General features: G+C 47.8%; 1 protein-coding gene across 3 annotated transcripts in view; it reads left to right on the forward strand.

Annotated features, from left to right (window-relative positions):
* Positions 1-5,384: 5,384 nt before the first annotated feature.
* Positions 5,385-13,304, forward strand: part of PROM1 (prominin 1) — a 114,185-nt gene continuing 106,265 nt past the window's right edge. Inside the window, exon 1 of one of the 3 annotated variants that reach the window (XM_036853841.1) lies at positions 5,385-5,406. The gene's annotated coding sequence lies outside the window, so the exon portion shown is untranslated. Of the gene's footprint in view, positions 5,407-6,120; positions 6,216-10,359; positions 10,486-13,304 lie in introns of those variants that run through there. The other 2 variants (XM_036853838.1, XM_036853839.1) reach the window with 2 other exon arrangements.

Here is a 13,304-nt window from a genome sequence, read left to right on the forward strand (position 1 = left end):
GGCAAGGTTTTAAAGACAGTGTTAGGGGATAGGATGTCCTAGGATGCCTGACCAGCTCGTGGACCTTCTTCTGATTGGTGGGTGGTGAGGTAACAGGGTGATGTTTCAGGAATCCCAATCATCAACCTTCTGGTTCCCACCAGCCTGGAGTCTATGTGCTTGTGGTCAGCATGTAGTCACCATCCTCCCCTTGGGTGGGGGTCTTAGTTTTTATAGAACAACTGAAAGATATGCACCAGATTGTCCTCTGTATCTTCAGGAGGAGCTAGGAGTCTGGTGACTCTGAGGCAGGAGATAGGTGGGCTCCAGGTTAGGCATTTACAACTGGCCTTCTGTTTACGTTTCATAGGGCAGGAAAAAGTGGGCTTCAGGCCAGACACTTACAACTAGTCTCCTGTTTGCATTTCCTGAGACAAGAGTTAGATGGGCTCCAGGTTAGACATTTAAAATCAACCTCCTGTTTACTCTCTGAAATGGAAGCTATGACAGGGACTGGGTAATTAGCCAAGCTTTGTCTCTTGTGGAGGCCTCAAGACAACAGTCATGGCAGGAACAAAGAGGGGCAAAACCTTGTTTGAGTAAAGGATCAAGGGATCTCTGCTTCCCCCCTCCTTGGGGCAAGGGAGACACTACTCATGTGCAGAAAGGCTCTTTGGGGGTCAAAATCAGGGGACAACTCCAGGCCATAATGAGTCTTGCTTCCCCCAGAATCCTTTGCGTCGAGATCCGTCTTGGCTAAGAGATGCGTAAGCACCTAAGAGGAGGGTCCTGAGACAAATTAGCCAGGGAGCACAAAGCAAGATGTTTGGCCAGAAGGAAGACAAAGACCTGGAAAACTGCCCCCTTATAAAGGATTTAAACTCCCCAAAGGCAAGACTCTCTCTGAGTTCGCCCGTGCATCTTTCTGCATGTACTCTGCTTTTCCAATAATTTTTTTACTTTTTTCTTTACCTTCTGCCTCCTAGCCTGAATTCTTTCCTGACAAGGCAGGCAAGAACTGGGGGTTTAGGCCCTAGCCGCTGGCTTCTGTGGTCTAGCAGTTAGGACTCCCCGTCCTGGAACTAAATTCTTTCTTCCAACTACTGCTCTCTGCTGCTTGCTGCAAGCTGCCGCTTACTGCTGCGTGCATCTGAAATCAACTCTATTGTTCTAATGGTTAACTGCTTGAGTCTGCTCTTTGGAACTTCGGGAAGACCTAGGGGATTCAAGCCTTTTTTCTACAGACAAGAGACCGGGAGATCAGCTCGGTACTTTGTGTCCACCTAGAGGGGTGGGATAGGGAGGGTGGGAGGGAGGGAGACTCAAGAGGGAAGAGATATGGGGATATATGCATATGTATAGCTGATTCACTAACACACCATTGTAAAGCAATTATACTCCAATAAAGGAGTTTAAAAAAAAAAAAAAAGAGAGACGGCGGCATGGAGGGACTTTCATAGAGAAGGGCCTCACAGGGTCCTGCTTGGTTTCAATCCCCACTTTTCTTTGACACTCCTCCATCCTGAGGGGAACTAGGGCAGGACAAGAAAGGCAAGGAAGTTTTGAATAGAGAGGTTAATAACAAACTCAGTAAGGGAACTTGGTTTTAGGGGGACTCGGTTTCACTCTGATATGATTAAGCTGGGGCTACAAGCCCTTGGGGTGCTGGGCAGGGTCTCCTACAGCGACCCTGGTGTCAATCAGGCGGGAAGAGGAGGCTGCTGGGACGGGAAGTCATGTGGAAGGCAGACCTTAAACTGGTGAGGAGTTGGCCGCCTGCTTCTCTGTGGGCCCCCCCGTGGGGACCAGGACCCCAGGAGTAGGGAGCAGTGGCTGGGAAGAGGCTGAGCCAGGCAGGGGACAGCTGTGGGTGGCCTTGAGGGTTCTGAGAGCAGCCGTGGCGCTGGTAGTTGTCAGTTATTCTAGTTACATCCCTTTGGTGTTCCCTAAGCCCCCTGTAAAATCTTGCTAAACTATCCAGCCTGGTCTCAGCCGGGCTGGAACAAATCGATGGAAGGGTCTGTGTTCAGGGTTAGGTCAGAGAGGGTAAAGGGCCAGCAGGGGTGTGATGACACCAGGGGAGTCCCAGAGTCAAGCCTGCCATGGCCCTCCCCACTGGGGAATCCCACTCCCTGCCGCCAGCCTGGAGAATCAAGGTGAGAATTTGTTGAGGACACTGGTGGGGGAGGCACAGCCACCCAAGTGACCAATTCCCTTTTCTACGCGTTTCCTTTCCAAAGACTAGTGTCCAGAATTATGTGCCCTGGGTGGCATGGGGGCCAGGGGTTCCTGTAAGGGCAGAGGGAGCCAATAGGGACTCAAGAGAATCTGCCCTGGAAAAGCCAAGTTCAAAATCCAGGGGGACCAAGCTCAGAAGGTCAGAGCATGATTGGGGCGTGCATTACAGAGTTTAGGGTCTAGAAACCTTCATCTGCATCTTCAAATCTCTGACCTCATTTCCAAGCCCTGCACTGGAGCCACCTAGGCTCCTTGCTCTGCCCTGAGTACATGAAGCGACCCTATCCATATCAGGGCCTTTGCACCTGCCATGCTTCTCCCTGGAACCCTCTTCCCACGGTTATTCACTTAACTTGGATCTCTGCTCAAGTAGCACCTCCGAGAGACATCTCTGACGACCCTGTGGAAAATAGCTCATGTCTAACCCCTACACTTTCTTGTACTTCACAGCACTATGTCCTAAAATTTTATTCTATAGGACATTTATTTGTTTATCTGATTATCATCTGTTTGCCCTGGTAGAATGGAACCCCATGAAGGCAGGAACGGTGTTTTGCTCACTGTTGCCTCCCAAGGGTCTCGGACAGGGCCTGGCACATAGTAGATACTCGATGAGTATTTGTTGAGTAAATAATTAAAGGTGATAGATGTCTACTGACCTTCCACTAGAGTTCCAAGACTTGCCTTTCTGGAGATCAGCCCGCCTTAAAGGGGCAGGCACTGACAGAGGCAATGTGGACGAGCCACAGGTACTTCTACCTATTTGGCGACTCTGTTTCCCATCTTTCTCTCTCTGGCACTTGGTCATCTCCCCTGAGGAGACAAAATCCTCCGCAGCGCTCCTCGACCACACCACACACATTTACTCTGTCTTGCCTTCCTTCATGCTTTTGCCTCTTACACTGTTCTTTCTCCATTCTCTGTTTTCCAAATCTTTCTTCTCTTTCAGGTCAGAACTATTCATCCTTTGAGAGCTAGGTTGAGGCTCTTAAACCTTTTCATAAAAACCTTTTTGTACCAGTCAAAACTAATATTCCTTTCCCTTGGAACCCTGAGCACGTTCTTTAGACTTCAGTTAAAGCAGTTTTCCCAATCTGGTGTAATTAGGACATAAGAGGGGGTCTGTCCTCCTTAGAAGATGATGAGCGGGGTTTCCCTGCTGGTGCAGTGGTTAAGAACCCGCCTGCCAATGCAGGGAACATGGGTTCGAGCCCTGGTCTGGGAAGATCCCACATGCCGCTGAGCAACTAAGCCCGTGCGCCACAACTCCTGAGCCTGCACGCTAGAGCCCGTGAGCCACAACTACTGAAGCCCGCACTCCTAGAGCCTGTGCTCCGCAGCAAGAGGAGCCACTGCAATGAGAAGCCTGCGCACCACAACGAAGAGTAGCCCTCACTCGTCACAACTAGAGAAAGCCCGTGCACAGCAACATAGACCCAATGCAGCCAAAAATAAATAAATAAAATAAATAAATTAAAAAAAAAAAAAAGAAGATGATGAGCTTCTTAAAAATCTTGAATGGAGGGTTGGTATCCCCAGGACTTTGCATATAATAAGTGCTCAATTAATGTTTGCTTAATTGAATAAAATTGGCATTCTTCTCTGAGAATTACCTGGGGAAAAGGAAATGAATTTAAATATGCTCTGTGTGTTCCACACTGTGCTAATAATGCCATATTATACTTTAGTTCCCAAAACCTTATTTCCAAAAAACTGCAGTCTTAACAGCATATACATCTTATGGCATGTATATTACCATCCCTGTTTTATAAATAAGGATCAGAGAAGTTGTGTGAGCTGCCCAGGGTTACACAGCTACTAAGAAGCAGAACAAGGGTTTAAAGTCAGACTTACATATTTAAAGACAAAATGGCTTATATTTAGCTTAATGGCTTATATTCAAATTATTTTTATCCCTGTAAATTCAGAATGAAATTCTAGAAGATGACATAGCTAGATATAAACAGGGATGGATTTGTAAACCTGATTCTAACACACCAAATGGGGTAAAAAAAAAAGTGTCCTTTTTCCACAAGAATGAGAATAACTTTCTGCTGTCTTCTGTGTGTGTGAGGAGTTTCTCTGAACTACATAGACATCTGCCCCAGATGAATCAAAACAACTGGCTACAATGAGGGCCCATAAACGGGTGATGCCTAACTAACATTTTTCCGGAGGCCAGAACAATTAGCATAGCTTTACCCAGGGCTTTAGAGATATTTATAACAACAATAACGGCTGATTGCAAGTATTTGTGTGCCAATTAAATTTATTCTAGGAAATCTTATAATTATCAGGTTCAGTAGCTATCACATTGGACTCATCAGCTGAAGCCACAGTTTAAAATTTTATTTTTAAAACCTCCATTGAAGCTAAGAATAGAAAAATAAGAGAGTTGCCCTGAAGTGGTATCTCAGGGCAAACTCAGCTCCCTGAATTTTGTTCAGTCCCTGAAGAAATAAAACTTTACAACAGTGTAAGTGAAATAAAAAACTATTCATAAAAAAGCATCTTTCCAAATAATGCACTCTGCCGTTTATAGAACTTATCAGAACATGAAAATTGTCCTTTAAAGCATTTCTGCGAAATCCTTGAACTAAATACTTCCAGAGTGAAAACTAATGCATTCTTAAACTCTCATGCTTTTTTTCAGAGTGAAAATACTTCCAGAGTGAAAACTAATGCATTCTTAAACTCTCATGCTTTTTTTCTAGAAAAGTTGGTTACCAAAATGTATTCCTTACAAACTCGAACAATAGAAAAAACTTCAAACCTAAAAAAACATAAAAAGAGGGGTTGGATGGAGATACTTTTATACAATGCCAGTGATTTTTTTTTCCTTCAAAGAAAGTTTTCTTCTTTTAATGATGCTTTCAAGAAAAGGCTTCTAAAATAGAAATTCTGGAAAATACAGAAAAAAATTTAAAAGAATAGAAAAGAGAAAGACTTTTGTCCCACTGCTCCCAGAAACGATTGTGGCTAACATGTTGATCTCCTTTTGCTTTGTTTCTTCTAAGCTTGGTTTTTATTGTTTCCGTGTTTGTTGTTATTTATCTGCCCGTGGTTTTGTCCTGAGCAGCGCTGGTGACCTGGCAGATGGAGGTCTCGGAGCCCCAGGAGACTGAGCTGTCATCCACGGTGTGATCACAGGTGAGTTATTCCTCTTCCCCAGGCTGGACGTTTACACAGGTCTGTTCTGAGAATCAAAAAATCAAGCACCCTCTGTCCACAGACTGACACCATCTTGCACACAGGCTCAGAGCCCAAGTCCAAACCCCTCAGCCAATCAGAAGCCTCAGGTTCAACACCCCTGATCTAGGTGATTTTAAAGACCTCCCCCCCCTTGGGGGACTTCCTTGGTGGTGCAGTGGGTAAGACTCAGCACTTCCAATGCAGGGGGCCTGGGTTCGATCCCTGGTCAGAGAACTAGATCCCGCATGTGTGCCACAACTAAGTCCACACGTGCCACAATGAAGATCCCGTGTGCTGCAAGACCCCACTTTTTGTTTAAATCCCTGTGAGTTCTGAGTAAGAGGCAGGAGGAGAGAGCCTTTCCAGAACATTGCCTGGGCCTCCCTGTTGCAGACTGCTTGCCATCTCCACGACCCTTGCAGGTGGATTGTAGGAAGGGGTGGGAGCAGTCAGCAGGCTTTCTGCACGTGATCCCAGGTCACTGCTGGAGAAAATCAGATGAAAACCATCTGTTTGTGTCGGGGTCAGGAGAAAAGAAGCCATCAGTCAAAGCTTAAGGAAGGGTTTTGTTTTTTCTGTCCCTGAAAAATGGTCCAGATTCATTACATGCCCTGGCATGCATTTGATGCCGCCCAGGGTGATGGCCACACCCAGGCCCTGACCACACAGGGTCCAGGGGCAGCAGGACGATGACTAGAGTTGCCAACCTCCAAACAGCCTCGGCCACAGTGTGTGGCGACCGTGACACAACCCATCTCCTCCGGGGACACAGCCAAGCCAGCAGCGGGGCAGCATGAAACCTGCAGGTCAGTCAGGGACAGAGCCAGGGGCTGGCAGGCGGGGCAGAGGGCCCAGTGGGGCAATTGAGGGCTCAGGGGTGAATGGTGCCCTGGGAAGGACTTCTAACGGGAGTCTGGAAGATGGGGGATTGGGGTAGAAAGAAACAGGGAAGTACTTCCTAAGTACTTACTGAACCCAATGCTACTTATACAATATTTCTATGATTTGAGTTTCTCAAACATGTGAGATAGGTATTGTTCTGATATCGTGGGCTGGCGCTCTGCACCAGACCCTGGGGAGACAGCAGCAAGCAGACACCAAATCCCTGCTCCCCGGGAGCTCACCTTCTACTGGGGGGAGCAGACAGGAAAGAACTAGACAAATAAATATATGAGATGACAGGTGAATGTGCTCCAAAGAAAAACTGAGCTACCTCAAGGGACAGCGAGGGGTGCCGTCGGGAGGGGCTGAGTGGCGTCTGGGTCTGAGACCCCAGGCGGAGGACGCAGCCGCGGCACAACTTGCGGGGAAGTGTGCTGGGGGCCTGGGGGCCACAGGGAGGCCCGGGAAGGGCGTGGCATATTGTTACAGGCCACGCTGGGCACTTTGGACGTTGTTCTGAGATGGGGGCCATCAGGGGCTTTTAAGCAAAGGAGGGACAGGATCTGGCTTCTGGTGTGAAAACATCGCTCCCTGGGTGGAGAATTAGACCACAGGTGGGAAAGAGGAAAGTAGAGGCGCCTCAAAACCCCTCGTTTACAGATGAAGATTCGGAGGCTCAGGAACGTGATTTCTACATCCGATGGCACCGTGACCACCCCTCATCTTTGAGGGACTTCCTTTCGCCTTTAGAATAGAGCGCATGCGCGGATGAGACCACGTGTGATCTGCCTCCCCCTCCCACCCCAGTTTCCATGGCTACCCCGTCGCCTCCTGGATTTCTTTCTGGCCTCAGGAGGCCCGCATTCAGGTACTTACCTGGTCTCTGCGCATTTGTCCTGATACCTGCAGGGCTCATCGTCCAACCTGCTCACCTGGCCGAGTCCTAGTCAGCCTTTGCATCCTGAACCGCCTTTTCTCAGGGAAGCCACTTCCGTCCCCTGCAGACCGGGCCAGGTGTGCTGGGTACCTCTGTGGGGTCCCCCTCCGCTTTGGTGGCATTCTTCACCTTTAGTGGTCCCTGCTCTTTGGTAGTCTCCCCTCCAGGCTCTGCAACACCCATAGGCAGGCTGGCTTCTCACCTTCCACCATCAGCACCTCAGCCAGGCACATGATCTGGCGTGTAATATGGACCCTTGCTCATGAATACTTTGTGAGTTGAGTAGAACACTTGCCCAAGATCACACAGCTAATAAATAGGAAGATCAGGATTCAAACTTCTGATTCCAACTTCCATGTAGCCTCAGGATGTGGACTCAAGTCTTGGTTTAGCCCAGGCCTTGGGCGCTTCGTAAGAATATTTATTCCTGGCTTCATTCTGATCTGCAGAATCACAACTCCAAGACTGACCTGGGATACTGCTTCTGTTGGTTTGTTAGTTTAATCAAGAACCCCATGTTCTTATCACCAAATATATTTTGGAAACACATTCCAACGGGACTCTTTCCCAGAAGAGGTTCCTAAAAGAAAAAAGTCAAAGAGGAGGTGAGAACATGATTCCAGGGACTATTTCAACGGTAACAACAGTTCCTTCTCAAATGTCTTCTCTCTTTTTTAAAAGGAAACTGCAACCAAAGCCCGATGTTTGTTTATGTGAATTATTTTGGGGGCCTAATGGAAGGTTCCTGAATTTCCATTGAGAGTGTAATTTTCTGGACAACTCTAAATAGCACTGCCCGACAAGCTTTGACCAAATTTGAATTAAGGAACACTCAAAAGAAGCACAAGCAAAGGCAGGGGAAACTCTCAAAGGCCCTGAAGGGGAGACAGAAGACCAGAGGGGTTACCCAACCTATCTGAAGGCGCACAGTGGACAGGTGGTAGAGATGGAACCAGATCTAGGTCCCTGTACCCCTGGCTGTTATTTTTTCTTCTGAACCACGAGAGTGTGCCAGGGCAGTGTGGGTTCTGCACAGAAACAGTGATGCTTGCACTTCAGAGGAAAGGTGCTCTGTAAACATCACATTGGTGACGACCCACTTGAAGAATAGTGCATGGCACACAGTAGGTGCTCAATAGATAGTGGTTAACTGATTGACCAACCCCAGCCTCCTTATCACCTGAGAACTGGATGCTTCATACTATTTCATTCTCTGCCTTGTTGAAGTAAGTTTGTGGAATCAAGTTCCCACTAGCCAAATGAAAATATGTTTGATGATTTTAAAAAATAATCAATGCAGAATCAAGGGAGGCAGACTGATTCTCACTCTGCCATTTCCTTACCTCTCAGAACCTCAGTTTCCTCATCTGAAAAATGGGGATGATGCCTCCCTCATTGTGTTGTCAGTGAGGATTAGATGAGATACCGCATAGTACCTGGCACAGAGTCAGTCAACATTGGTTAAATTAAAAAGAACAAACAAATGACAGGGAGGAAGTGGTTTGTTCTGCCTTAAATTTAGAATTTGTCCTCCCTCCTCCCAGCCTCTTGCTCTATCTATCAAATGTGTAGCAACTATAGCCAGACCTTCCCTGAATGAAGAGTCTGTGGTTAGAGAGAGAAAGTGAGTCCAAATACACTATACTAATAAAGGCAGAAATGAATGACAAAAAAACCCCCACAGGACCCACCATCTTTCATTGGATGTGATATATTGGCATTTTATTAGTTTTGAGGAAGTTTGGCTACAAGTAACAGAACAGAAAAAAAACAAAAAACAAAAAACTGTAGCTTAAACCTCATAGAAATTTGTTTGTCACTCATGATAACACTGGTGGAAGGAAGGCAGTGTGAGCTGGAGTGATGATCCACTTTTCCTTTTATGTTGCTCTGCTGTGCATGGCTTCTCTTCTCAAGGTCAACTCATGGCCCAAGATGGCTGCTGGAGCTCCAACCATCAATCCAAATTCTGGGCAGCAGGTAGGAGGAAGAGATGAAGAAGGAGACACCCTCCCCCTCTGTGATGGTTCATTTTATGTGTCACCTTGACTGGCCACAGGTGCCCAGTTTAAACATTGTTTCTGGGTGTGTTTGTGAGGGGGCTTCCTGATAAAATTAGCAGTTAAATGAGTGAATTTAGTAGATTATTCTCCCCAGTGTGGTTTGGGCGTTGTCCAATCTGTTGAGGGTTTGAACAGAACAAAAGCTTGAGTAAGAAGGGATTTCCCCCTTTTTTTCCCCTGCTTGACCTGGGACATTTCATTTCATCTTCTCTTGTCTGTGGACTGAGGTTTACATTATCAGCTTCCCTGGTTCTAAGGCCTTCAGACTCAGACTGAAGTATACCACCGACTTCCCTGGGGCTCCAGCTTGCTGTTGGGAGATTGAGGAACTCCTCAGCCTCCAACATCACGTGAGCCAATTCTTAGTAATAAATCTCCATATATATCTCCTGTTCTGTTTTTCTGGAGAACCCTCATTAATACGCTCTCTAAGGACATTTCCGAGAACTGCATACACCGCTCTGGCTTTATTCTGCATAACCAGAATTTAGTGATAGCTCCGAGGAAGGCTGGGAAATGTAATCTTTACTGGAGGAGGCTATGGGTACTGCTTATTCATGATCTCAATGAGTGAAAGAAGGGGCGAGTGGACATTGGTGGGCAAGGAGCGGTCCTGGCCAAATCCTTATTGTTTGTGTGCTGCTTGACTACTAGTCAAGTTCAGGGCTTTTCCTAGGCCAATTTTAAGTGTTGAGTTGCGGTAGAGGATAGATGCTTTTTTCTTAAATGAACATCTTATTTAGTAACCTAACGTATGTAACTGACACCTGGGTGTTCACCCCCCCTTGAAATGGGGCTGGGACTTAAGACTCCTGTCCTGAGCAAACTCTAGGGCTCCCTGCCTCAGCGTTAGAAAACCACACTCAGAATGGAAGCCCTTTGAGAAAAGGTTTCCAGTAGTGGAGGAGTAAATGGGCTTTTATCAAGTATTATCTTTGTAAGATACACATCGCTGTTGTGCCTTTTGTTCTGCAAAGCTTAACGCCCACACCTTTCCATCCCCCACGGTGCCTCTCTTTCCGTGATGCAGGGGCCTGGTCTGGGCTTTCTCCAGTATTCTCTTTTCCCCTATCGTGCGATTGAAGGAAAGATCCCTGAGCTGAGGATCCGGAACCTTTGGTACCCATCTTCCAGTGATCCTCTAACTACAGTCTACTGAATCCTGCGGCTTCTCCTGCCAGCATCAAGGACTACGTGAGCAGGGAGTTTCTGGAAAGAAGGGAGGGGGGAGATCTGAGTGGCGGTGTGAGAAAAGGGGGGTGGTAAGGAAGCTCTGCAGGCCTCATGCTGGGTGATGTTCTCCTCAGCTTCCTCGTCCCTTGGGAGACTGGCTGCAGTCACCACGCAGGGCATTTTGGAGGCAGATATAGTGGAGGGGTGTACCTGGAAAGCCACGGCGTGTGAAGGCCAGCCTTAAGGGGCAAGAAGATCCAGGTTTATTTGGGTCTTATTGGGTTTTAGTGGGGAAATCCCTCAGACCAGCTCTCAGTGATGGGTGGGCTAGAGTTTGAGAACCATTGGGCCAGGCGCCCTCTGGGGATTCTTCTAGCCTTCCAAATTATGGCTTAGATTTGGGGATGAGTCCATACACCCCAGATCTGTGCAGCACCTGTGGAGCTCCATGTTTTAAGGGCCCTGTAGAAATTTGGAGATGGTGGTGATAAGGATGTTGGGTCCTGTGATGGGCTGTGTCTGCAGGGGCAGGAGACAGGTTTCCTCAGGTGGTTTTGTGGCCATGGGTGTCAGAGCAGCAGCTGAAGGCCATGTTGGGCTCTGAGTGGTGGATGAAGGCAGAGAACAGACACCTTTGGGGACTCCCCAAAATACCTCATTGGTACTTTAAAAGGCATCTACTTTTCTGCTTAGGTGGGGGGGGGGCAGGGCATGGAGACTTCTAATTGGGACAGAAATGTAAATGAGACTTTATTTATTTACTTATTTTATTTATTTGGTTGGGCCAGGTCTTAGTTGCGGCAGACGGGCTCCTTAGTTGTGGCTCGCCGGCTCCTTAGTTGTGGCACATGGGCTCCTTAGTTGTGGCATGTGAACTCTTAGTTGTGGCATGCATGTGGGATCTAGTTCCCTGACCAGGGATCGAACCTGGGCCCCCTGCATTGGGAGCATGGAGTCTTATCCACTGCACCACCAGGGAAGTCCCCGAGACTTTATTTTGTCGATCTAGGGTGTTGAGGCCAGCAGACATTTGCTGCATATAATAATTAGACTTCTTGCCAGCAATTGGGTGGAGAGAGGCAACACAAAGAGAAGTTAATCTAATGGATATTCTAAAGGCCAGAGCTCTTCAAAGTAGAGGAAAAAGCCAGACTCCTGAATAGGACAGCAAGGCCCTTGTGAACCAGCCCCTGAACACCCACACTGGGTAGTGTCTTGTCAGGCTCCTCTCTCCCACACCACACAGCTTCCTCCTCCCCAGCCCTCCTTCTGGAATAATCTACCTAAAACTAATGTCATACCATTACTCCTCTACTTTATAACCATTGATGGTTCCTCCATTGCCTTCAGATGGTCCAAATCCCTTAGCATGGTTGGTGTATGAGCCCCTTCACAGCCTGACCCCTTCCAACCTCCTGCTCTAGATTCACTTTTCATTATTCATTTTCTCCAAATTGTGTTCCACACACTTTGCAATCCAACCCTGCAATATCACTGACTGAATCTGAATGTTGTCAAACCCAAGTTCAGTCCTGGAAGCACAGTGAGGCCAAACAAACTGAAACGTCAGAGTTTGGAGCAGAAAAAAGGTTTATTGCAAGGGCCAAGTAAGAAGAATGGGTGGCTCATGCTCAAAAACCCTGAACTCCCTGATGGGTTTTGGGGAAGAGTTTTTATAAGCAGAATTTGAAGGGAGGGGTGCAGGGTATGTGACCTTCCTCTGATTGGTTGATGTTGAGGTTACAGGGTGGTGTTCCAGGAATATCAATCATCAGCTTTCTGATTCCAACCAGAAGGGGTCAACGTGCTTGTGCTCAGCCTGAAGGTACCAACCTCCACCTGTGTGGGGGCCTTAGTTCCTGTGGCAGAACTCGGAAATGTGTATCAGATTGTTCTGTATATCCCTTGAGGAGGAACCAGGATCCTGCCCCATCACTGCACCATTGTTTCTTTCTTTTTTTGTTTTTTTTTTAATAATTTATTTATTTTGTTTATTTTTGGCTGTGTTGGGTCTTCGTCGCTGTGCATGGGCTTTCTCTAGTTGCGGCGAGCGGGGGCTACTCTCCGTTGCAGTGCGCGAGCTTCTCATCACGGTGGCTTCTCTTGCAGCGGACGGAGCACAGGCTCTAGGCGCGTGGGCTTCAGTAGTTGTGGCACACGGGCTCAGTAGTTGTGGCTCATGGGCTCTAGAGCACAGGCTCAGTAGTTGTGGCTCACGGGCCCAGTTGCTCCGCGGCATGTGGGATCTTCCCGGACCAGGGCTCGAACCCATGTCCCCTGCATTGGCAGGCGGATTCTCAACCACTGCGCCACCAGGGAAGCCCTGCACCATTGTTTCTTGACTGCTCCTCCTTTGTTTCTGCTTTCCCTCACTCCAGTAATTAGTAACTGTTTGAATCTGCCCTTTGGAGTTCAGGGAAGGCCTAGGAGGTTGAAGCCTTTTTCCTACAAACAAGAAATGGGGGGACATGGAAAGGCTTTTTTCCCCAGCAGGGCCCCATAGGATCCTGCTCAGTTTCAGAAAGACACCTAGGAATGCTGACTGCTTTGCTCAGAATGTCCTCCTCCTTCTCCACCTGGTGAACTTCTCACTCCAAAGAAGCAGCTTGAGCACCAGGGCCCCTGGGAAGCCTTCCCTGATTCAGCTGGGGCTGAGCGGAGCTTTGCTTCCTCTCTTTATGCCCACGCTTACCTTGTCCTCGCTCTCTGTTGGTGCACCTAGAATTCAGAGTGTCCTTTGTTTGTTTCCCCCACTAGATGGTGACAATCTTGAGGGCTGGGCTTGGTGTTCGTCATCTCTGCAGGCTTAGAGCTTAGTATAGCTGCATGCAGAGCCACGC

This window comes from Balaenoptera musculus, chromosome 5 (genome assembly GCF_009873245.2).
Source record: "Balaenoptera musculus isolate JJ_BM4_2016_0621 chromosome 5, mBalMus1.pri.v3, whole genome shotgun sequence".
Classification (NCBI taxonomy): Eukaryota; Metazoa; Chordata; class Mammalia; order Artiodactyla; family Balaenopteridae; genus Balaenoptera; species Balaenoptera musculus.